Source organism: Nipponia nippon, unplaced genomic scaffold, assembly GCF_047370975.1.
Source record: "Nipponia nippon isolate SJK-2023a ecotype South Korea unplaced genomic scaffold, ASM4737097v1 scaffold_4, whole genome shotgun sequence".
Lineage (NCBI taxonomy): Eukaryota > Metazoa > Chordata > Aves > Pelecaniformes > Threskiornithidae > Nipponia > Nipponia nippon.
This window is the reverse complement of record NW_028262358.1, coordinates 19,530,875-19,554,925: the sequence shown is the minus strand read 5'-3', so window position 1 is coordinate 19,554,925 and position 24,051 is coordinate 19,530,875. Positions and strand designations below refer to the sequence as shown.

Below are 24,051 nucleotides of genomic sequence, written 5' to 3'. Positions count from 1 at the left end.
TTCAGCATTTTTGTCCTTTTGTCTGGCTGGAACAATGACAAACTGCTACAGGTTTTATTTCTCCCAGACACCTGTGAATAATCACTGTTACAAGAGAACCAAATGCTGACCATCCAGCAGACTCCTGCAGTTTTTAGAGAATGTGGAGGTGAGCTGCAGGTGCTTGACATACCTCTGAATTTGGCCCCAAAGGATTTTGAGTTTTGGACATAGCTGAGCACTGCTCAGATAACACTCTGAGCACCTTCTCCTCCCCCTGAATGCATTAAGATCAGGAGAACGCACTCTCAGAAGGCACTTGCATACCTAAATGGGTGCTGATGCATGCAGTGCTTGGGCACTCTGCACACGCTCCTGGCATTGCCTGGGTTTGAAGGGCCAGTGCACTCTGAGAGTGGGCTGAGTCCTTGGGCCCCCTGCTATTATCACCGAGGTGGGCTTGAGCTGACAAAGTTCAATGTGTGCAATTTCATGTCTGGATCTCAAAACCCCTCCGCACAACACCCGTTGGTACCTGGAATCTGGATTCTGGAATCTTTATTTTTCCATGTTACCAGTTTAAAGAGTCCTAGTTGCCTTTCTTGCTTTGCAAAGCGTAATGTATGATTTAGCCACAAATATTACTTGTTATTGCTTTAGAAAGACAAATGGTAGCCTTCTCTTCTTAAGTGTCTCTATAAGCCATAAGAGACATGTTCTCCTCAGTCCATTCAATGCTTTGAGGGCAAGAATTACATTTTTCCTGTACAGAGCCATTCATAATTTATTTTTAATTTGTATGTATGGCACAGTTTTGTCTGGGGAGCCTGCTACTGCAGGTCTTGTAATTTAATATTTCAGGAAGATTAGGATAAAAAATAGTTTGGAGAAACTCTATGACAGCTTCATTACTTAGTTCTCTTTCTAACCATGAAAGTTGACTCGGGCTTCTTGCTTCCCCTATAGATACAAGGGCTTTTTTGTTTGTTTGTTTCTGATTCTATTGGGGATCTTTCCCTCAGTGACTTGCTGCTTCCCTCAGTGACAGCTACTTGACCTATTTCAGGTGTGAGAGTGTATCAGCATAGATAGAAAATGTAAGACATTTCTGCAGAAAATTGGTGATCAAAACCATGCTTGCAATAGTGACTACTTATTTATCTTACTTTCCCTGAAGAGCCTCAAAGTGTTATCGGTGGAAGGCCTGAGAAAGCTGTGTTTTCAAAAACTTGTGAGACTGAGAAAACATAATTGCTTCGTTATATAAGAATGGTTTGCTGCAGCTTCTGTTACCTTGCTGTCTAAGAGACAATGCTTGTGGTTTTAGCTTCTCAGCTTTGGCACTATAAATTGTTCAGCAAGATTTTTTTATTGCCTTTTGTACTCATCTGACACAAATGATATCAGATGAATGCTTGGTATCACACTAAAGCGGCTTAAAAGTTACCGTGCCTGAACCAGAGATCCCCCATTGCACTGCAACAAGCACAGTAATCAGCTGCGTGCACACACGTACTCTGTTCCAACATGACGTAAGATGAGGACAAGTAAGTCGCTTTCAGCAGGTCACTGCAGAAATTAGAAGTGTATGATGAACGGTTATTGCTAGAAGAAGCCGGGAGCAGGAACAGTAACTTCCCAACCACCTGATCACACCCAAATAATGCCCCTTCCAGCAAAATGGGACACTGGGACCGGCACAAAGGAAGTCAGGATTGTTTAGGTGTAGCTCACAGGTTTATGCCAAAATTAGGTCCATACTTAAACTGTTTGGGACAAGGAATTCTTACTAGCCTCTATCCTGTGTATGTACTTAGTACGAGGCGCCCCAATCTTAGTGGGTCCCTAGAGATTAACAGAACAATAATAATGTTGTGACTTTTAAAGATCTGTTGGTCCCAAGCTGAGAAAAAGAAATTGCCAGCTCACAGCCCCTCTCCATGAGTCTGGAATATGAAATAACAACGATGACGGCTCACCATCTGTTCAGCAACTGATAGGAAAAGGCTGGAGGATGTCAGTCCAGTCCTTAGCAGATGTCTATCCATAGCATTCATATCCAGCCTGGGTACACTCACTGGTGTGCAGTCAGCTGTGTGGAGAAGGCAAGATTCAACACGGGGACTGCCTACACATTGCTTTTGCACACGTACATCCCTAAGTCCCTCCTTGGAGCGGCAACCTCATTTTCAAACTGCCTATATGCCAGTGTCCTGCTGACACAATGAAGAGCATTGTAGTAATTTGGATCAAGCATGAGCCACACAGCAGATTGTTCTAGGGCCCCCACTGATAGGTATTACACCCCTTTAATTATGCCCATGGCAAGGCACTAACAGGGAAAGCTCTGTAATAAATTATTCCCGTTCTAATTATTAACACTACAGCTGAGAATTTTTCTGCTGGATGCATTCTCCCACTCGAGTTATGTGTTCCTTCGCTCTATCTGTAAGCTGTACCAACTTTTCAATTTCACTTTAAAAAGTCAAACAACATTGCACCTGCAAGTCTTAGTTCATTTAGGGGTCTGTATTCAGAGCTTCACTAGTCTGTTGACTGTGCAGCAAATTGTTAAGTTGCCTCAGTGTTTCTATGGAAACAGAAAAATGGCTGTTAATTTTAAAAACCACAACAGGATATGCCTTCCAGATTAGTTACCTCATATTTGATTGGGTGTTTGCTTTTCTCACCTGCACTACAAGGTTTTGATTGCCTCTAATCTTGCTGGATGTAAAGACCTGGATCAAGCTGGCTCAGACCTCCTGCATAGACCTTATGCAGTCAAGGGCTTTGCAGGAAAACTGTCTTGGGAAGTCTACTCGTAAACACACAGATACTTTTCCCTGGACTAATTTCACAGATAGTCGAGATTCCCAGCTTCAGTCTTCCAGCCTTGGGGAGATCAGCAGTCCTGTGCAGAGGCTCCTGGGGGACCTGCTCCTGTTCTTGCTGGAAATACCGTGAGGGCAGCTGGCCTTGTGCTCCCTCGTTGCACGTTACAGCCGGCCTGGAGGTGTGTGCAGCAAAGGAGAAATGGTCCATCTTTGCCTGATGAGAGAATAAGAAATAGAGGAGAGCCAAGGGGTGGTGAGGGAAGAATGGGAGAAAATTAGCAAGGTATCTTGCATCTGAACAGAGGGGCAGCTTGTATTTGACCAGGAAGAGATATTCCTAAACCGTGGGAAGTGACAAGATAGAGAACAGAGAGGAACCACTGCTGTCCTTGAGTTACACAGACTAGCTGGGAACCCAAACAGCTTTTCACATTCGAGCACTCCATGGACATCACTAACAGCAGATACATCTGAGGATCTACAAAGCCACCCATGCCAAAACCCCTTTTCTTCCCCTCGGATACCAAAGAGGACACTGATAGGCTTAGAAAATGCACTGAGACAGTGAGGCTGGAAGCTCCTGAGTCCCTGCTAACTGAAGGCTGGAGATGTATTCTGAGGAAGAATCACTATTGATTTTCCTTGTTCTTATACTCACCCCTCAGCATCCTTTCTTGGCCACTGCCCAGGGACAGGATGCTGAGCCAGATGGACCTTTGAGCAAGTATGGCCTTTCTGATGTTCCTGTGTAAAGCATGACAAACTGGCAGTTACAAAATGCAGCAGAACATTTTAATTTACTGCTGACAAAAATGTCAGTTTAATATCCATTATATCAATCCTTAAAATTCCTGATACATACTTCTAGTTTTGTACTGAAACCAACAATACTCATTAAAAGCAAAAATACTCAGAAGCGTGCTATTTACTAGCTCTATGATCAGCTATTGCTTCTAAATTTTCTAATTTTCTTCTAGTTTTTCAGATTAAAACCATAAGAAAAGATATAACTGGTATCGCAATGAGGAGTCACTAGAAGAGCAATTCCTACCAACCTCTCTGTGAAGAGTTTGGGGAGCAGCCTGGAACGGCTGCTTTCCTTGGATTATAGAGACTTATTGGGCACACAGATAGCTTGTCTTCCTCTGAGCAATCCATGAGGGTATCAAACCAAAGACACGTGTGTTTACCATTGCGGTTGCACACAGTACCCGACAGGGAAATAGCCTCACTAGCTGCTGTCTAATCTATCTGTCAAGACTGGTGTTCCTTTAATAAATGCGATGTTCACAATGCAATTCCCATGTGGCTTCAAGCGAGCTCACCATTTCTTTACTGTCTATCCTAAAGCATTACATAGCATTTCTATAATCAAACAGATGTCCAGAGTGAAATGACCTCTATATGCTACTCACTGATTTCATCTGGCTGCTTTCAGATTTAATTAATTAATATTCCTAGAGCACATTTTAATCTTTCAGTGAAAAGCGTTATCGCACCCAAATGGAAATGTGTTTGCTACGTTAACCTGTCTGACAGTGGTGTGAAATGGGAACGCTGATTTGAAAGGACAAGTAAGAGTAAATTGCCTCAAGGAACAGGCCAAGCAGAGAAATGATGTGACAGGGCACAAAAAGCCAATAGTGTGATTCCAACTGAGTGATGGATTTGGCCTACTCATTGACGTCAACAAGATTTTGTTGTCATTAGTAAGGAAACGAAGGTTGATTTTCATGGTCTAGGATTGCCGAAGCCCTCAGTAGACAATCTTTTGAACATTATTGGTAGACTTTTTTTTCCTAGAACACTCCTGTATAATTAAAAGCTGCCAGTTGAATATTGCTAGTTTTAATCTTTATGGCATATTTTGGAAGAGTTTTGTGGATTCTTAAGTTACTTTTTTGAGGCAAAACATCCAAAATTACATCCTCATTATTCCTTTGAAAGAAAATAACTAATGGCAGGTACCTGACAAGAACAACTACCCAAGTCCAGAAAAGACTAAAAATTACCTTCTTGGGAACGTGACAGTTCATAGCACAGAACAACACAAAGTAAACAGCAGACTGCCCACCTTAGGCAATAGTTAAAATATGCCCTCCCTCCCATCTCTGGGTTCATTAATTTCATAAGCGGGTGGGACAACATTGTTATAAATTAAGTACCAAGACTTAAGTACAAACACACTTGATATAAGTGAACACAAAGGCTGTGAGTCACTGAACCTGCTCTGGTGGCTGTGTCTCGGTGAGAACGAATGGATCGTCCTGTGTTTACGCTGAGGACACGGAGGGAAGTTTGATTTGAAAGTCACAGTGGTGACTGAGCGTGAAAATCTTGGGGTTGGGGCTCAACTCCATCCAATGCACCAATTTCTCTGTCCTTTCAGCTGGAAGTGCACACTGAATCACATTTCTTGCAGTAAATGATTCATAGCTGCTGGTCCCTTGGCCTTCGATCAACTGGCTGAGAAATCCACACTTGAGCTTACTGAGTAAGCTCTTGGAGCTGTGTGCTGGGATTGCTCAGAGAATACCTTCTCTGAGGGATAAATGACAATTTGTGTGTTCGTGTGTATAGATCCTTTAGGCAGAACTGGTTGCACGGCCTGCAATTAAGATGTCTCCTTACTTTTGATGTCTTACAACTTGGATACATTCCAGTGACATGGGCCAACATTTCCTATGTTGGCTGAGTTTGAATTAGTTTTGAAGGTTCATCCAAAATGGAAAGATATTAAAGAAAGAAAATATTTAGTCCAAATTAACAGACCTTTCTTTTGCTTCTGAAAAGTTGTTGCACATCCCTGTCACAGGGCTGTCACCTCTAATAAAGAATATATCTGAAATACTGCATTCACTGCAGTAAAAGCAAACCCATCATTAGCTCAAAAGGGAATAGCATTTCATTGTACAAGTAAAACGTACTGTTTTGCGGTAGTGCAGTTTTGTTTTCCTTAACAAAGAAATAGGTACTTAATTACTTGAATTCAGGTCTACTCTCTTCACCTAAACACGGATACTCCTCAAGCATTTTCTTTGGGACTGTTCAGTAGAGTTCATTGCTTTCTAGGTGAAAAGCAAAACATAAAGCTTTAAAAAGGGTTGGGGTTTTGTGGGGCTTTTGTAAAGATACTTTTGATAAAAGCTTTTGTTTTTCTACTCCAAAATTAAAGCTAAACGGTGACCATTTTAAAAAATGAAAACCCAGCTGATAATGTTAGAAACGGACCATTGTCACACAAACATTTTCAAAACAATTTTGGATAACATGAAAATGTCACAAGGCTGTTTTAATTTTGAAGCTGTTCAAGTTCTTCTTTGCTTTAAAAACACTGATCATTTTTTAAGTTTTATTCAGCTTGAGTGTAAGGCCCCCCCTGCAGAAAGCTACATTGTTTCCCAAATCTACCCAGATGAAGTATTGAGCAGAGCTTTCCCTTCCATTAGGAGGGCAAACCTGATTCTGCAGAAGCCAACTCTCCGCATTACTACTAACTGTACTTTAAAGTACTTGTAAAAACACATTTTCCTAGTGAGGCAGTTATGTTAGGAACAGTTTGAGGTCATACCAAGTACCGCTAGAGAGATAAATTATCTTGTGAAATCACTTAACAGACAATCACAAACTGCTGTTTTTTAAAAAATTTTATTGTTGCTTTGGGTTTTGGGGACTGAGCCAAATAATATTTAAAAAGCAGATGGGTCTCAGCTTGGTCCTTTTAATGTAAGTTGGATGTACTGTGTTGAGCAAATGCCTAATAACTCCGTGGGTGTTTGCTTAGAAATGGCATTCAGATTAAACACTGCTTCTGTGTCTGTACTTTAAAGGGTCAAGTGGTGGTGTTGAATTTGAAAGAGAATGAAATTCAAATGCTTGTGTTGGTCATTTAGGAAAGGCAAAACTTTTAAAATCTCCTTTTAGAGACAAGTAAGACTACAGCAGCAAATAAAACTCAGGAATGTGGCAGTGACAGCGTAGCTTGTGCACTGATGTATATAAAGAGACGATACCTGATGTGCAAAGAATGGCTCACATTTCTGAGTCATGTTAGATGAGATCTGTTGGCTCCTGAAATATTTCTAAGCTGGACATAAGGCCAAGATGAAGAGCATTTGCTGTGCTGTTGAAGAAATACACCCTCAAACTGTTATACCATGAAGTTCGCTTTGTGACATTAGGTTAATTAAACTGTCCTAAAGTTGGTCCCTGGATGGAAAGCTCATATTTGGATTCAGCTTTGGGGCGCGCATAGTCATGATGCAGAGTTCTGATTCAATCTCTGGGCTAATTTAGCATGACACTGGGCAAAAGCTTTATCTTGTTTCAGAGCATTCAAATGAGAAAACCGAACCCCTGGCAACAATGCAGATTTGCTCAGAGTCAGGAGTGGGTCAATATACAGAAGTCTGCAACAAGGAGACGTGTTCCTTACAGTGAATCTCCTTTTCCCTGTTCAGGTATTTCTGGCTGACTATTGATTCCAGAACTGGACCTTATACGTGTTGAATATAAATGAAGGGCTATTTTCCACCTTGATACAAATATCAGCTGCAAGTCAGTTTTCATCCTCTCTTAGATCAGCCTCGCTGAGAGACACAGTTATGATGCTGTAATTCCTCTTTGACAGTGCTGTGGAAAACACCGGCCTTACCTTCTCAACACCGCCTGAGCAATACAATAAACATGGGCTGTTTTGACAGCATCTCCTCTGAACCTTTTGGGAAGAGTTTGCTGGGAACACCTTAAAAAGCAAGTCAGAACTCTGAGTTTATAGAAGGGATTCTTACTCAGTTTATCTGTTCTCCATGTTTTTGTAAATCTTATCTTTACTAATGAAACAGCAAGCATGGAGGAACGAGCTGGATTCTGTCCTGTCTCTGGCACTACCGGTAGAACTGTCAGCAAAGCGCTGTTTGTAGATTTTCTCTTGCTTGGGTGATGCGAGAGACAGAACACGTTTCTCAGGAAGGGGATGAGTCTGTGGGTCAGATTCTCTGCTGGAATACAGACTCAGTACTTTCAAAGTGAGCACTATGGCACAGCCATGCTCCAAAAGTCATGGTGATCTGCCATACTCCTTCGACTCAATGTTTTTCAGATTAAGCCCTCCATTTTTCAAGCTTAAAAGACAACGTCGGGACTATAGAGCCAAATTTTTCACTAATGTAGTTTGAAGCAGCATCAATTTATATAAAATTACAGGACATGAATCTCTCTTTAAAAGACCTGCTGATTTTTCTCTATCTTATTTTCTTTTAGGCTTCTTACAGAGTTATTTTTAGTTAGCATTTAAACCAATTTTCCTGCTTTCTGGAGGAAAAGCCAGCCTGGTGCAGTGCCCTCAGGATCGCACCTAGCACCTTTCAGTATGGGGATCAAACCAGCTACTTTTAAAAAAGTAGTTACTGATTTTTAATAAAGGATTGTATATAGTCCTACTAGGTCTGCCAAATGACTACATCCTTTCAGAATTTTTGACAAATACAGTTTGATTTTTATTTCCTTCACCAGCTTTTTCCAGTACCTCCTTTGACACCTTAGCTTCTTACCACAGGTCACTATTGCTAACTGACGTTAAGAGATATCCCCCAAAGCTTTTCTTCTGAAGGTCCATGCAAGTATATCCTTTCTCTCCTTTCGGCACATTCATTTGCTTTAATTTCTCCTTTTACTGCCTGATGGGCCAGTGGCACCAACTCTGTGTTTGCTTGCTCTCACTGTCTGGTTCACAGCACAGTCAGACACGGCAGCAACTAAACACAGGACAATCTAAATCCAATATTGGAGCAGATATTACTGTGGCTTACACTGTAAGGAGAACTATAGAAGACTTATCACCTGTAGCTGTTATGCAGGCCAATATATGTAGGAACACACCATGAAGTCAACAGTTCATTCGCCAGGGACAGTCCAAGTTAGAGGAGCTAATAATCAGGCATCTTCACAATTCGGTTACATCTAGAATCAGTGGTAGCTGCAGATATGCTGTACCTATATAGTACTCTCCCCCAAGAGACATCAGTACAGTAGACAGTCTATCAGATCATCTGCTGTCACCCTTACTGCAAGCAGGAAAGAACTTTCCCTTACAATATAAATACCAATCATCTTAGAAGTATCTATTTCAGGCATATTTTGGAAGGGGAGCAGAAGCAGATATACCTTCTGCAATTCTAAGTAAATGTCAACATGTTGAACAGGAATTTTGTGGTGTGAGGTACATCGAAGTGCTCAGAGCTAGATCTGGATTAGTTTTGGAAGAGAATTCAGGGTCTGTGTTTGCAGAGGAGCAGAGGTCCAACTGTACCAGTCAGTGCCGAGACAGCCAGTCTAGAACTACAGCTCTGACTGCAAGATCCAGCTTTGACTTAAGGAATACTTTGCATGTCATCATTCCCAATGGCATTACCAGTCGCAAAGGCAAGGTTTAAAATAAAAATGAGAATCCTTTTTTCTTTTCCGTTTTATGTGCTAATGTGGCATTAGAAGAAAAGGAAAGTTATGAAGGTAAGGAAGAAATAATACTTCCATTCTGAAGGCACTTCAATTCAGCATCAGCCTGGCGGCTACGAAAAAAGAGGCTCTTTGGAAGCTACAGTTATGCTGCTGCCACACCATCACCACCTATAATGTTTCATAATGGCTTTAACACAATGCCTCTCCAGGTATAAAGAAGCAAATGGCACAGTTCCAGAGAAAAGAACATACTGATATTTTTTTCAGTAGGAGGAAGAAGGTTAAGCAGAACATTTTAACTTATGTCCCGTCCTCCTTTCTTCACCTCTTCTTTCTCCTCTCCTTTCCCATTACGACTTACGTATTTTATATGCAAAAAAGCTATTTACATGAAGGAAAAAACACAGCCTACCTACTAGATAGCAAATATAAACCATATTTCAGAAAAGCAATAATGTGGGAAGTGACTTAACATGTGTGATTCAGTCTGTGTTCTAACACACATATTGGCATTACCAAGGTCACCGCTGCAGCGGACATAGTTAGCACAGAGGATCACATACTTGGGTGCAACACACAGTTTCTAGGGACCTTGTTGCGTACTAAGCTCTCCAGGCCCAAGAAATACATGGGGAGAGACCCTTAGAAACCAACTGAGCAAGAGGTTGTAAAGCAGCGGAAAACTTAGGGCTTAGGCATCTGAGTGGCTGATGCACCAAAGCTCAGTGTCTGCCTCTGGCCTTGCAGGAACAGTCTTCCACCGCACTGTGACACAGCAACAGGAGAGCGTGAGGAGGAGGCCTTAGTCAGGGCTTACACTACTGTTCTGCAGACAAGGCACAGGTGAGCCGGGCAATGTTTCTGGAGTCAGGTACAGACAGCAGGTGAGCTGCCTGGCTCAGATATTAATTAAGGATATCTACCCACGTCAAAAACCTCAGTGGGGATCATTAACAGGAAGCGATACAAATGATGCCCAAGGTTGCACACATGCGTTTCCTTCTGAAAGCCTGAGACACCTTTTTGTCGCTGGCATCCCATTGCTACTAAAAGAATAACCTATTCGTTGATGGTTGTGTATCAAGTAAGCCATCTTTCGTCATTTCTCTCCCAGTGTGATATGGTTCATGCTCTTACTGACTCTTCCTCCCCTCATTTCCCCATCTCTTCTGTGCTAAATCTTTTCTGCTCTTCTTCGTCTGACGAAGGGGACTGCACACACCCAGCAAGCAGTGCCATACCGGTTAGGCCTGCTGTTGCTAAGAGACTAAGTGAAGAGAGGGAGAGAGACCCTGCCCACACGATTTCCCCTACGGATCCCAATATTCCTCCTGTTGCTACTCTCCGTTCCTGCTGAGATACCATCGATGCAACCTTGGTATCAACAGATCCATAGGGTTGTTATGGGATGTTTTCTCCCCCTGACCAGCACTACCAAGAAACTTCTGAAATACAAAAAGCACTACAGTAGACGGCATGTCATTAGGGAATTAGCATTGATAGCAGATGCAAACTACTCTTTTGTGAGACACCACTAAGGCCAGAACAGGTAGGAGATCTTACCACATACTGGAAGGCACATGTAGACCGAGAGTGAGGTTCACAAAAATATCCTTGGAAAACCAAAGCTAGTGGGCCATTAAAGGTCCCAGCAACCGGCAGGGTGCTGGACTGGATGGATTCCTGCTCAACTCCAGGAAGAGCCTCCAAATCTTCATAATTACGATTTTATTTCAGTGTTCAGACTGCTTACCCTTTCTGTTCAGAAAGCAGGGGAGTTCACTTTGACAATGTTTCTGGCAGAAGTCTTTCTCATGCCTATAGAAAAGATAGCAAGCTCCAAATGACAACAAATCTATTTACATGGGAAAATATGGGGGAAGTTTTTAAAGCTCTCCTGAAGTATTGTCATGTTGCTAGGCTGACAGAGTTATCAAATCACTTCTGTCCCTGACAGTAGTGACAGACATCAAATCACTTCTGGCCCTGACAGTAGTGACAGACTTTTGCAGAATCATAATAGCTCACAATTGCGAAGCCTGTTTGCTGCCTGTATCTTTCAGGCACACAGCCTGCAACTTGCTAGATTTTTAGTTCTCCATTAAATTGAGGTCAGTGATGAATACGCGTGGAGAGAGTTCAACCATCATACCAGAACCATGCAATGCGCGAGTGGGTAATGTCATGATACTTCTGTATGTGGACAGAAATAGCTCGGTTGGAAAGATTTCCTGCTGAACAGAAGGCATATGGACAACAGATTATGGAGACAGAGAAGACTATCTATATAGTCTATATATAGAAGACTATCTCAATATCTCAAAAAAGATTAAAGGTTAGGAACTGGCCAGCAAAGAGGCCCAGGACTATAAATTCATTTCATAGAGTGAGGGGAGCCTGGGGTACAGCAGTGAACAACTTCAGAAGTACCCTTGAGAATTTTGTTAATTAACAAAAGGGAGCAAAGAGATTTGGGACCTGCCAGTCAGAACCTGGAATTTCAGTTCCGTCTTGGCAAGTTTAACTTTCTGTTCATGACCATTAAATAGGTCGCCCTAAGAAAGGCACAACTAGATTGGCACACTAGCTGTCTAGTTGTGCCTTTGTCAACAAGGCTGAAAAGCCTTACCCATACTCGGATCGCATCTCTCTGCATAGATATCTATATAAAGTGATCAAATCTTCTGTTGACCTTCCCATGAAGGCCTGTTTTCTACTCTTAGATCATTTGAAAGTGATTTTAAGGATTTTTAGGATTAGATCCATCTGTCTTGAAAAGATAAAGGACTAACTCCATTGTGTTTCAGCTGGAATATTACATGGCATCTGCAGCCTACTGCAAAGCTTACAATTGCAAGTATTCCCCTTCCATGTGCTAGAAGGCAATTTGGGATTAAAATCCCAGGCAGATTACCTGAGGCAAGTAGAAACCTTTAAACGAGAGACAAAGAAATCCTGCATGGGAAGCTGATGAGCAAAGCAGCAAGTGGAGACTGACAGAACTACTGCACAAATGCTTCCTCTGACGAAGAAGAATTCTAGATAACTGGAGAACATGGGGACAGCTCCTCAGAAGGGTAGAAGAGTAAATTATATACAGAAGCAGCAGACATTGATAAAACAAATTTTCTGCGCAATGTTTATAAGGAACGGGGAATGTGGAAAAGATGCCAAGAACAGCCATACATTTTGTAGGGAAGAAAGCAGAAATACTGTCAGAAGTTGAGATCATGCCAAAAATAGTTATAAAATTTTTTAGAATGTCACAAGGCTGACAAAACATCAGGGCCAGATGGGATCTGTCTCAGAAAAAAAAAAAAATCAAGCAATTAACTTAAAAAAAAAAATACAGCAGCATATGAATCAAAGGAGTGAGGTCCATCATGCTTCACCCTGCCAGTTTCACATGGGCAACTGAGCAAAATAAGCCCTGCCCAGCCTCAGTAAAAGGCCGTGCTGAATGTGCCACAGGAAAGTAAAACTCAGGAGGATCCAGCTTCTCACGAGGAAAAACTCCACACAGTTGCAGCCATTTTAATTCTTTACATGCAAGGTGGACATCTCAAAAGGCAGCACGTACCTTTGGGGAACACCGCTGCCTACAGCGCTTTCTATTGGTAGTTGAGTAAGAGGGATGCAGACGCTGTCTTTGGGATGAGCGTTAAAAACCAGTCAAAGAGACCACAGGAAAAAAGGACCTGGTAGGCTGGAGAGGTGCTAGTGCATCTTGAGGTTTATGAGGGATCCAAGAGCCAGGAAGAAACCCACAGCTTGACTTCCACAGTGAGGGGGCGGATACAGAACAGAGGCGCTAATTAAGGACACGCAAGAACCACTCAGGAAGTTATGACTTCATTAATGACAACGACTAGATGGAGAATCATACTTAATAAATCTGTTGAGCATGGATTTTCCAGTTTAATTGGACATTAGAAATGCTCTTTTAAATGCGGTAAAATCTAATATAGAAGTCTGTTCAACAAGTAAGCACTTAGGGGCAAAGTTTCTCAAGTAACTAGAGTAAGGGTTTCATAAGAGAGAACAGAAACTTCGGATGTGTACTGGTCTTGCAGATAAAACACTAGGATGCTTAGGGTGAGATCATGGGATTGAATCTCCCAGTCTCTGGTGACATGACTGGGCAGTTCCCTACAACCACATCATTAATAAGTATTCTGGCTGGCTCAGCCAGCAGCATTCCTATAGACCCCTGGAGGATCATATGCTGGAGTGAGATTTTTGCCAGCTATTCACGAGACGAATCCCAGGGCGTGTTTCCTCAGTGTAGACCCCTAGGCCTCCTTTAGCACAGAAAATCGCTTTGGGATGGAAAGAGCCACTGACAACTACAATCTCTCTGCGAAGAAAAAAAAAAAAAAAGGTTCAGATTAAATTAGACAGTTTTATTCAAGAGTGGAAAACTGCAGGCTGCCTTCTGTCCCTCAGCCTTTGAAAACCAAAAGCAGTTATGCCATTTTCTTTCCCTGAGCTCACCATAGTTCTCTGTTCAGAATTTATCTACCTGCTACCCGTCTTTGCCTGGGAAATTCAGAAATGTAATCATCTCCACTGTGAACACCCCTTTCAGGGCTTAGAGAATACTTCCTGCCTAGTCCCGTTAGACTCGACTCATCTCTTTAAATTAACGTATACCCTTCCTGTGGGAGAGAATAACTCACAAGGAGATCAGCAAATGCAACATTTAATCCCGTTCTAGTTTAAAAGGAATTTAAGCAGGTGTTTTTCTACGCCAAGAAATAATTTAATCTTCCAGCTCCAGCAGGAGAGAGAGGAAAGAAGTAGATGGATCTCAGGAAGACAACAAATATATCTTAGCAAGCAGTGGTTTAGACTGATAGCGCATTGATAGCACAAGAACACTTTTACAGATAGATGAATTGCTAAAACAAATGCGGAACCAGCCTCCGTCCCCACACGTCCTTCCTTGAGTCCACTTACAACAGGACATTCGGTCCCTCTGCACCCTGCTAATATCGGTGCCCGTTGCCCGAGAAGCAGCTTCTGTCATTATTGCCTTCTTGATTATGACAACCTTCACTTTTACATTCCCGACTCTTGCCAACATTAGTTGGGTGCATTATGCTTCAAGTGAAGCTTTGCAATTTCTTCTTTTGCTGAACAAGCTTAAAAATACCATTTTTCTCCTATTTTAATTCCTAATAGCCATGGAACATTGCTACGATCTGTAGCACTCTGTTGCATGTCAATATAGTATTTACAAAATGAGCGAGTACAGTCTCAGAAAATTAAAGTCCCCTACTTGCCCGTAAGAGAGAAAGACTTGGCAGCACCAGAGAAAGTTCATGTTGCAGTACGTACTTGACAGCACATAGATAAAGCTGCTCTCGAACCTAACGGAAGACCTGCTGAAGCATTTGTGAACAAGCCAGTCTCTAGTGACAGACAGCAGAGGACATAGGTTCTACACAGGTTTTTACACATCAAAGAGAGATTCCCCTGTAGCTCACAGGATGACTGCTCACTGAGTCCCATCCCCACTGGAAAGCTTGAAGTCCACTGGGTTATATCATTAAAAAAAAAGATCCTTCCATTACACAGACCATCACTGATCTCAAGAAAGCATTCCTCAGGCAAAACCCTTCATCTGTTCTCAGCAAGTCTGGTTGAAACAGTTAAACTCCTGGTGAGGATATCTACACCTTGGAACAGACCAGAGACCTACTGGTGTCCCACAAAGTGCTGGGCAAAAGCCTTCAACATGGACCAGACCCCAGGCAGCCATGTTTAAGAGACTATAATATTTCTTATACTCCATGCATAAAACTCCCCATCCCACTGGAAATCCCTGAGCTATCCAGCAGTGCTTATGGCTTACACCTGCTCAGATGTGACCTATTTCACAGTAGCTGCTGATTTCTATCCAGCTGAGACTACAAAGCAATGGGCAACTGTAGCAGAGAAACAAGGACTGAATAGCTCATACTTTTGGACTTCTAACTCATTTTTAAAATTGGTCCCTTCAGATAAGGGCTAGAACGGTAGGAGAAAAGCATGCATTTCCACTGTTCTTATGTTGGTAAATAGAGGATTTCATTCCTCACAGCTGTCAAATAGATGGGTACCTTTCTCTAGGATCAAAATTTATGTATGCTGGCAAATCAGCCTCTGTCGGCATCACGATTCAAGCAAGTCTCAAGAAAGGGGAGCAGCATATGTTTTTCTATTTCACAGCTTTCTGAAAAGGCTGTCTTACAATACATAACATTTAATCCTGTCTGAACCAGCTTTTATTGAGAAATAAGAAGTATTATATAAGTGGCAAGAAACTTGATCTGAGGAGTAATTTCATTTAAGGCAGAGCATGACGGCTTTGCAGTAGTTTACCTGATAGACTGATGTTGTTCTCAAGTCACAGATCATAATTTGACTCTCTCAGACATAAATCAAGAGAAACAGTCTGTACACGAAAGGCTCCCGTCTCATCTCACACTCATTCCAGAAAACACGTCCAAGAACAACCACCTTGAAGGGGTCAATCCAAGCGTACAAAGAAGGGAATCTGGTCTGTCCACACGTTGCTTTATGTTGTAACTCAGATACCCTAAACCCACTAAGATCCGCACTGTAATCCATTCCCACTTACCTTTCAGGATTGCTTAATCTTTCAGGCACCCAAATGTAGAGGTGCTTCACTACACAGACAGGCTATTTCCTTATTACTTAATTTTAGTTGCCTGTTGCTGCTCATTAGTGCTCCTCTATGGAGACTGGTGTATCTCTCCCACCTGCAGTTCTGCTGTGGTTTATTTTAGGCTTCCGAACTCTGCCTAGGTCCCTCAAAGAAGCCATGATCAGAGCATGATAAATTTAATCTTACATGGCGGTAACAGTATTCAGCTTTTAAATAATAGGCTCTGGCAGAATATACTCACCCAGGTAATCAAACACACAGATACTTTGTTCTACTTTGCATGAAATGTACTAAACCATTAAATGTTTGTCCTCCAAAAAGGGAGAAGCGGAAAGGATGCCAAACGGATGAAGATACCTAATATTTCCTATTGGTTCCTCCCAGTCTTAACCAGAGAAATAGATGCTCAGCTTAAGCCGACTTGATCATTCCTGGAAGATCTGAGGATCTGCCTCTCCACTGACTGCAACAGGGAACCTACATGGCTATGTTAGGTAAACTGGATTGTTTTGGGTGAAGCGCGACGGACCGTACTTGTAGCAGTTCTGGACTGCTGTAGGTGGACGAGAATATGGCAAAAGAAATGACAAAATTGTGCCCGTCTGTTCTGTGTCCTCTTTCTGCAAACTATCACACTGTGAGGAGGATAAAAGCTTTTGAAGGGGAGAAGGAACAGGGTCTCGTCTTGGCAAACAGCAAGAACCTGGCAGTGTTTGAGTAAGGCTGGTACTGGAAGCTATGAGACAAGGCAGAAAGAGAAAATGGATCATCATCTGGAGACATCGGGACTGGTTGGGCAAGGAGATTGTGACCAGGGGGAAAGAGGGGAAAAAAGGAGACTATATTTGTGAGGTGTAGGAAGGGGCCTGGAAACATAAACAGTTTAAAACAGCAAGCCTTGGGCATTTCCAAGCACAGTAACGGATCTACTGAACCATGGTATAAGAGGACTGAATAATCCAGGATACTAAACGTCACAGGAGTTAACTCCTAGAAACTTCATCCTGCCCACGCTTACAAGAAGTGAATGCCCAGGAGCATCATACAATGCCTGTGATCAATAATTAGTTCATGCTGGAGAGGAGAAGACTGCTTAAATAAAAGAACACGATGGAAGTGCACAGGAACGCTAGGTGAATAACAAAGTGGTCTATGTTATGTTACGAGGTAGAAAGTTTGGCAGAGAAAGTGGCTGTAGAAGAGGGAAATGAGGTTACATGAAGAGAAAGAAGAAAAAGGAACTTTTCAACAGTTAAAGAGAATCTCCATAAGCTCAAATGGGGATAGAGACATTCAAGACTGTTTAAAAAAAACCAAAACGCAGCAAAGCAAATGGCCAGTGCCACAAGATCACTGCATGTGACACTGGCAGCTGCTGGTGTAATAGTAGAGAACTACAGCTTTCCTGATGTTTTCTGTAAGTGTGCTTGTTTCAATGACAGAAAAGAAATGAGGAAAAAATACAGATAGTATGAACTTCATAGAGCAAGGACCAAACCAAGTCACTCCTTTTCTTCCCTACAGATTTTGGGGGAGGTTGGGAGGTGAATTAAGATCTGCCTCTAAATTTTGTCATTCAGGTCCATGCCCACCAAAAGACTTTGTGACAGGGAAGAAGAAAAGAAAGACGAAGACAAAGAACATTATTTCAGTGGCAAAGAAATATCAATAGGGTAAGATTCAGCATGAAGGACTTCCATTTGACAAGCAGTTGGCATTAGTGCAGAAGTAGGGTAGAAATTGATTCTAGTCAGGTTGCTTTCTTTATCTTATGATGCAGCTGCCTGACACTATTGCAGGTTTCACTGCAGGTTAATATCTTTGTTAACCTGTAACAGTCAGGTAAATTCTAGAATGAATCTCTGAACCTTTAGAGATCGTGCTAGAGGTGCTGCCAAATCATTTAGACAGATGCAGACTGACAATAAGCCTAAGCCATGCTAGTCTAAGACAGCAACAAGCAACTGAACTGGAGACAGACCCAAACCTAAAGCTGGGATGCAGTCGTCAAGGGATTGAACTCCAGATTTCCATTCATATCTCACATTTCTTGGAAAACCTGGAATGTGGGAAGACTGAGACTAGAGAATTTAAAATACAAACCCTGAGCTGGCTGCTCTAGCTTAAGGTCACCTCTCTTTTCAAACTCCAAGACAACTGACATTTAACTTGCTGCTAGAAGGCATTTTCCATAACAAGGCAGTGCTAGACAAGTCTGCTGTGCATATGTGGGAAAAGCCCTCACGGCTGGCACTGGACTTCAAAAGTGAAACACGGTAGAGAAGAACCATGTGCCTTTTAGTATCATTGCGTATTCAATGGATGCTGTTTTTTTCAGGCTCCTTACACAGGGAGTTGCAGCCATTGTGCCTGGGGTATCCACTGTACTTTCAGGGCAAGCGTGCATGACTCGGAACGGGGAGGGAGGGAAGTTTGTGCTTGCAGAATTGCTTTGGGCCACCCCAGTATGTCTACTATGTTTCTCTATTGCCTGTCCTCTTTCCTCACCTATCTTGTCATTGTTATGATACGGACAGATTTTCCCAACTATCTTTTCCCAGTTTCTATATTGGGAGGATTTACTTACTGTGGATTTTCTCTCTCTGAGCTATACAGTTCACACTGGGAGAGGTTAGGGGATGTTAGAGCCTGGCACAGACATGTGGGGTCGATGTATAACAGTCCAAAGCTGTTTGGAGGAAGAACAACTGCATGAATACTATGTGCTGGGAAGAAAGGAAAACAGCTACATGCATTAAAACATGAGGACTGTCAGTGATGAGATCCTCACGCTTCCTAGAAACGACTGCAATCGGTTGCGCACAGGCTGTAAAGATGAAGGGATGTTTTAACTGAAGCCTGGAAAGGAAGGCAGGAACCAGGGGAACAGACTTGTGCCGGAGTCCAAAGCATTTCTTGGTGATCTTGGTAGCATCGCATACCCTCAAGACATAGCAAGACACAGCTGCAAATGCCACCATTAAAAGTTTTAGGCTAATAGGAATTTATGGAAAGAATAAGATTTCCTGTTATACTGACAAACTCATGTAACAGAAGATAAATTAATAAACATGAGGCTACTATTGCTCCCACTGGAATCAGTACAGGATTTCCACCAGACTGGGCACAAAGAATCCACTTCAGCTTTTTTTTTTTTTTAATGTTCCTCTGAAATCTGTAACAAAACTAGTCTGGAGCCTTGTGTGTGCAGGATATACCCATGTACTACGTCAACAATAAGCGTAGCTCTCATTTGCACCAGGAAGAGCCCAGTGAGTCGAACCTAGCCTCATGCGACTGGCTGACATCTGTCAGATGGAAACAATTTATGAGGCCTCAGTGCCATGACAGTCCCATCAGAACAGAGTCTACAGGGGCCTCAAGTGGTACTTAATGAATAAAACATTCCTCTGAGCAGAGGTACCTTTGTCTCTGTGAAGAAACAGGGCTCCCCAGCCCCAATTTCAGCTGATACAATGGATTTGTTAATGACACTGTCACACCTGTGATCCGATAACTCTAATCTCTTGCTCATGAATGGAATTAATTGATCTTTTCTGTTAGGAGAAAGCTGGACTCCTTGAACAAAACTCTGCTTTCAGTCAGAATACGGGGAGCAATGCTGGATTCACAGTGGTGTCCTGGGGTGCAGACTGCAGGGCTCCTCCTGCCCCCAGGGGACTGTTCGGGAGCAGTAGCTCCGCTTGGCTCGTTATTGTCTTTGTTAACACTTCTAATTTGATTTATGTTTGGATCTATTTTTGTATCTCTCTTAACATGCTTGTATGAGACTTAAGAAGTCTGCTTTGGAAAGGATCTAGGCTCCAGAGTAGGGTGTATTTCAAAGAGATGGACCCCTGGTTACTGTAGGTATGTCATTGGTATTCGATTTGCAGGTTTGCTCCCTTTCCAAAGTCAAACTGCAGTGTGCCCAGTTCTCAGAACACTGTAACAGAGAAGCACCATCCTTTCATTTTGCAGGATCTCTAACTCCCCACTGACTGCATAAGAACAACTTAAATACTAGTACAAGCAGGGAAAGAAGAAAAAGTTATTCTGCAACACTAGGGCAAACTCGTACAACCAGCTGATCTTGAAGTTCCCTTTGGCCTGACAGCACCTCCCCTTTAGTGTATAACTGAAAATGCCCATGCCTGCAAAATGTTTGAAATACTGTTTGTTTATCCACTGTGGAAACGCAGCAAAAGGGAAAAATCTCCCATTATAAAATCTCACATCACAGCTCCTTGACAGTCAGCTAGTGACCATAACATAAATACCTTCTCCTGCTCTCAGCTAGGAGATTAGCCTCCTCTGACAGGGAATTTGGTGGCCACGAGCCACGTGTTAGGCTCTTCCAGGCCTGACTCATATAAAATTCCCAGGATACTGATCAAAGCCCCAGCACATACTTCCCACAGCAACATCCACATGCAGTATAACTAACCAGAAAGGCTTCACAATAAGATCACCAGCTTCTGTCAATCAGAAGGTCCAGCTTAAGTCTTGACAGCACTGAGACAAGGCTATTTCACAGACAGGTCCTCTGTTCACACTTGCTCATCAAGGACCTGGCAACCATAGGTACTCTTCTCAACACCAGAGGAAGTCAGAAGCCAGACTACTTTGGTTTTAAGAGCTACAACAGTGTGGACAGCGCACCCACCTGCAGGAGGTCCTGCGGTCTTGTTGCCGCCTGGGCCAACTACAGTGCCTACTCTTTCACCAGAAATCCAGGAGATTAAGGTATCTCAACTTCTTAAGACTACTGTGCCTTGAGGCACAGCTGCAATGTTAGTCTTCAGTTTTACAGTGCTTGCCTCCTGCAGCACTACTACTACGGAGAGAAGTCTGGCGAAGGCTTGGGGAAGATGCGTCCCCAGTCCTGTGTGTCAACAGACTGGTGCTACTGTGGCGTGCCAGGGGCGTTCTGCAGTCTGAAACACCACTTTGAATTCAGGTTTGGTTGGGGTTTTTCATTTGGTTTGTTTTTAACTTTTTTGTGACTCGGCTGCAGACAAATAACACTACGTATATCGGTTCTGAGAGCTGTTTGCATGCTGAGAAGTGAAATGAATATTTCGAAGATCAAATCTGAAGAAATCTTAGTATTCTTAACACTCACAAATATTACTGCTTTTTATAAAAGATAACCTTATTTTTCTCAAAAAAAATTCAGTCCTAGGTTACGTTTTTTTACCTAGGTCCCAGCATACTTTTTCATTAATGACTGTCTTTCCTCACTTAAGCTCTCCAGTACGTAGAATCTTGTCTCCTGAGTAAGGGTAAAGCATGCAGCACACGGGTACTCAGTACGAGATGGTTTGCATGGTTATCATGCACCACTTGAGGAGCGCAGAACAATCACGGCAGAGTAATGTTGCCACCAATTCCCTTGTTTAGAGAAGCTTGGAAATGTCACAACTTGTTACATGATGGTATCTTTAATATACTCTGAGTCAGTCATAACTTTTGCCTTAGGCGCCTGAGAACTTCCATGAACGCTGGCAGCCCAGAATTAATGATGCAGTTCAGTCTATAAGTGGCTGCATTTTAATAGCGGGTAGAGTAAGCCTTACATATTGCCAACTAATCTTAAAGAAGTAAGTGAATTAACTCACATTTGTCAAATGCTTTGAGATCTTCCAAGGAAATGTTCCATAAAAGCACAACCTGTTATTAAGCATTTCTGACAAAATATTGGTTTAATTAATCTTAGTCTTTGATTTTCTATTTGGGCTATTCCCACAATGGCCTTTTGCTTGCTTTTAGCGTAGGTAATGTGGGCTCACCCACACACAATTTCCAGAACCCTTATCAGTTCCTCATCTGGTTGAGTCTATAGAGAATTATATGACTGCAAGTTATTGATAGTGTTCCAACTGTGGATTCTGCTTCATACAGGCTCTAATTAGTCAATATTCATACCATAAAGATTTCTCATCTGACTGTAGTTTGATCAACCAGCAGGGGAAGAGAGAATTCAGTTACATCAGATCTTTCCAAGAGAAAGGTGCAGCCCTCCAATAGCTTTGTGTCTAGGTGATATAACGGGCTGCCATGAATTACTTTGATAAAAAGAAATGTCACCATAAAAAAAAACCAAAACAAAACCACACACACACGAGCCAAGCCAGGTTGGCTAATACGCTCCAGAAACATGTCTAAACTGTGTGTTTAATCAAAAAGATTTTTTGGATGAAAGGCACTCAGAAGATAAGCAAAGAAAACCTGTGGCTAAAAATGAGATTTTACATGAGATGTCTATGTTTTTATGGTTCAGAACCTAGCTATTAAAAAAATTTAAAAATATAACCTAGGGACAGGATTCTGTATCTGTGTTATTTAGTTTACCTAACTTTTTCATTGTACTAACTTCATCGTGCTAGTTTGTACTGAAATCAATTAAACTGTTGAATCATGCATTTGTCAGGTGGCATTCCAGTGGCATATATAAAGTACGGCAAGATTTTCTGTTGGGGTCTAAATTCCTAGCAGGATATTGTGGTTTAACCCCAGCTGGCAACTAAGCTCCACACAGCTGCTCGCTCACTCCCCCCCGGGTGGGATGGGGAAGAGAATCAGAAGAGTAAAAGTGAGAAAAGTCACAGGTTGAGATAAAGACAGTTTAATAGGTAAAGCAAAAGCTGCGCACGCAAGCAAAACAAAACAAGGAATTCATTCACTGCTTCCCATCGGCAGGCTGGTGTTCAGCCATCTCCAGGAAAGCAGGGCCCCATCACGTGTAATGGTTACTTGGGAAGACAAATGCCATCGCTCCAAATGTCACCCCCTTCCTTCTTCCCCCAGCTTTATATGCTGGGCATGACGTCATACGGTGTGGGATATCCCTTTTGGTCAGTTGGGGTCAGCTGTCCCAGCCGCGTCCCCTCCCAGCGTCTTGTGCCTCCCCCCCCCGCAGGCTGCTCGCTGGCGGGGTGGGGTGAGGGGCAGAACAGGACTTGACTCTGTGTAAGCACTGCTCAGCAGTAACTAAAACATCCCTGGGTTATCAACACTGTTTCCAGCACAAATCCAAAACATAGCCCCATACTAGCTACTATGAAGAAAGTTAACTCTACCCCAGCCAAAACCAGCACACAGGAATTCCTCAGCAAAAATACAGCTTGGAAATGCATAAGACAGAGGCTACCCTCTACCTCTTACGCAAAAATCCTGTATGTGTGTCACACATTTTGTATCAGGATTAATGCCTTTAATATTTTTCCTGTTTTTTTCTGCTGAACCTTATCTGCAATGACCAGCCTCATCATCATTTTTAACTACAGACACTTTCAAGTTCTATTACCATTTCATCCATTTAACTGTGTACTGAACAATAATTACCAGCCCTACAAAAAGGATATTTCATCTAGCGGTAGCGATGTGTATTAAGATACATTTTCACACCGTCCCAAACCGCGATTAGCTTTACCAGGGGTATATTTTTCTTTTCGCCTCCTTCTCGTGGCTCTCCTCCCTTTTCCTCCTCTTCCCCCTTGCAGCAGGGTTTTTCAAACAATAAACGAGCGTGGGTTTAATTTACACCTTTTCTCACACCTTCGGAGGGCAGCTATTTTTAAAACCGCACAGGGCATTCTTTTCTCACCGCTTCCACGCTCTCTCCCGCTGAGATGGCTTTCCCCCCTTCCCGAGGACTGAACCCAACAAGCTCCTCGCCCTCTCCTCACCTCCCAGGCGGGTCCGGCTGAGCCGCAGCCTGGCGAGGGGCGCACGCCTACCCCGAGGCGCCCCGGCGGGCAGCCTGGACGCAGCCCAGGCCGCTCTCGGGCGGGCTGGCCCAAACTGGGGGCCGGGGCGGCGTGAGGGGCCGGGCAGCCCTGACAGAAGGGGGTGCGAGGCCGGAGGCGGCGCGGCCGTTGAGCTCCAACCGCCTGAAGGCGGGCGGGGGCGTTTCTCACCGACGCCGCCGGTGACCGCCCGCGGGGTTAAGCCGCGGTGGGAGGCCCGACCCGGGTGGCCGGGAGCCCGAAGAGGGAGCGGCGCCGGCGGGGTCTGACTGAGGCGCTGCCGGCGGGGCGGGAACGGCGGCGGGAGCCCGCGGGGGGCGGGGGGAGGGGAGGGGTCCGGGCTGGGGGGCACCCA

General features: G+C 43.1%; 1 long non-coding RNA gene across 1 annotated transcript; it reads right to left on the bottom strand.

The window, feature by feature from the left end:
- Window positions 1-2,826: 2,826 nt before the first annotated feature.
- On the bottom strand, window positions 2,827-23,820 carry LOC148053179 (uncharacterized). Its single transcript, XR_015708053.1, has 3 exons — window positions 23,637-23,820; window positions 3,472-3,557; window positions 2,827-3,027 (listed from the first exon to the last, which is right to left on the bottom strand). It is a non-coding gene; the product is annotated as an uncharacterized LOC148053179 (long non-coding RNA).
- Between the last annotated feature and the right edge of the window lie 231 nt (window positions 23,821-24,051).